The sequence below is a fragment of the Austrofundulus limnaeus genome, unplaced genomic scaffold, assembly GCF_001266775.1.
Source record: "Austrofundulus limnaeus strain Quisiro unplaced genomic scaffold, Austrofundulus_limnaeus-1.0 Scaffold1599, whole genome shotgun sequence".
Lineage (NCBI taxonomy): Eukaryota > Metazoa > Chordata > Actinopteri > Cyprinodontiformes > Rivulidae > Austrofundulus > Austrofundulus limnaeus.
The window spans coordinates 49,080-51,157 of record NW_013954001.1 but is presented as its reverse complement, the minus strand read 5'-3'; the positions used below and the strand labels follow the sequence as shown (position 1 = coordinate 51,157).

Sequence of the window (2,078 nt, the reverse complement as noted above, 5' to 3'; positions counted from 1 at the left end):
CTGAAACTGATCATAATCTAATCTGACTAGATTATAACCTGAAACTGTCCATAATCTAATCTGACTACATTATAATCTGAAACTGATCATAATCTAATCTGACTAGATTATAACCTGAAATTTACCATAAACTAATCTGACTAGATTATAACTTGAAAATGACCATGATCTAATCTGACTAGATAATAACCTGAAACTGACCATGATCTAATCTGACTAGATTATAACCTGAAACTGACCATAAAATTATCTGGCTAGATTATAACCTCAAACTTACGATAATCTAATCTGACTATATTTTCTCTGAGTTTATGTGTTAGTAAAATACCTTGTGAAGCACTGGACAGAAATTTATGTAATTTGCAGGTGACTCGTTGACACCAGATGTTAACTCGTTTATCAGATGTTGACTCGTTGATATCAGATGTTAATTTGCATCTGAGATGTTAACTCGTTGATACCAGATGTTAACTCTTTTATCAGATGTTAACTTGTTGACACCAGATGTTATCAGATAACTTGTTGATACCAGATGTTAACAGATGTTAACTCGTTGATACCAGATGTTAACTCGTTTATCAGATGTTAACTTGTTGATACCAGATGTTATCAGATAACTTGATACCAGATGTTAACAGATGTTAACTCGATACCAGATTTTAACAGATGTTAACTCGATACCAGATTTTAACAGATGTTAACTCGTTGATACCAGGTGTTAACAGATGTTAACTCGTTTATCAGATGCTAACTTGTTGATAACAGATGTTAACAGATATTAACTCGTTGATACCAGATGTTAACAGATGTTAACTCGATATCGGATGTTATCAGATGTTAACTCGATACCAGATGTTATCAGATGTTAACTCGTTGATACCAGATGTTAACAGATGTTAACTTGTTGATACCAGATGTTAACTCGTTTATCAGATGTTAACTTGTTGATACCAGACGTTAACAGATGTTAGGTCGATATCAGATGTTATCAGATGTTAACTCGTTGATACCAGATGTTAACAGATGTTAACTTGTTGATACCAGATGTTATCAGATGTTAGCTCGATATCAGATGTTAACAGATGTTAACTTGTTGATACCAGATGTTAACTCGTTTATCAGATGTTAACTCGATACAAGATGTTATCAGATGTTAGCTCGATATCAGATGTTAACTCGTTGATACCAGAAGTTAACTCGTTGATACCAGATGTTAACAGATGTTAACTCGTTGATACCAGATGTTAACAGATGTTAACTCGTTGACACCAGATGTTAACAGATGTTAACTCGTTGACACCAGATGTTAACAGATGTTAACTCGTTGATACCAGATGTTAACAGATGTTAACTCGTTGACACCAGATGTTAACAGATGTTAACTCGTTGACACCAGATGTTAACAGATGTTAACTCGTTGATACCAGATGTTAACTCGTTGACACCAGATGTTAACAGATGTCACTCAGGTGATATGTATTCCACATCAGATCAAAGGTTGGAAGGTTCAGTAAGAGGTGCGCTGTTGTCCACACATCTAGAAAACTTGACACCTTTCTTGTTTCTAGGCAACCGAACACCTTCAGTTCACACCTGCAGACAGAAACTCACCTGTCGTCTCCAAGGTTCAGCAGAAACACCTGAGAGGTGGATCAGATCAGCTGGATCTACTTTCAGCAGTGATAGGATCCGGTCCCAGCTGAGGTATGATGTCTGCAGGAAACTAAACAAACAGCCTGAAATCAAAAATAATTCTGAGTATGAACAACTTCCTGTTGGTTTATTTCATGAGTTAGTAAAAACAAAATCATTTATGGAAAAAGGTCATTTACTTTGTTCAATGTCAGAAAACCTGTTTCTAAACTTGAGGTTAAACCTAGAGTTAACTGAGACAATCCTGTTATACAGTTTATACTCAGAGTTAAACAGTGACAATCCTGTGTTATACAGGTTTAAAACCAGAGTTAAACTGAGACAATCCTGTGTTATACAGGTTTAAACCCAGAGTTAAACTGAGACAATCCTGTGTTATACAGGTTTAAAACCAGAGTTAAACTGAAATGATCCTATGTTTATAA

The 2,078-nt window shown here is 35.3% G+C and overlaps 1 long non-coding RNA gene across 1 annotated transcript in view; it reads left to right on the top strand.

Annotated features, from left to right (window-relative positions):
- The first annotated feature begins 1,424 nt into the window (after nucleotides 1-1,424).
- LOC106535876 (uncharacterized) overlaps nucleotides 1,425-2,078 on the top strand; it is a 3,359-nt gene continuing 2,705 nt past the window's right edge. Inside the window, exon 1 of the long non-coding RNA XR_001312485.1 lies at nucleotides 1,425-1,993. This is a non-coding gene — a long non-coding RNA (uncharacterized LOC106535876). The remainder of the gene's footprint in view (nucleotides 1,994-2,078) is intronic.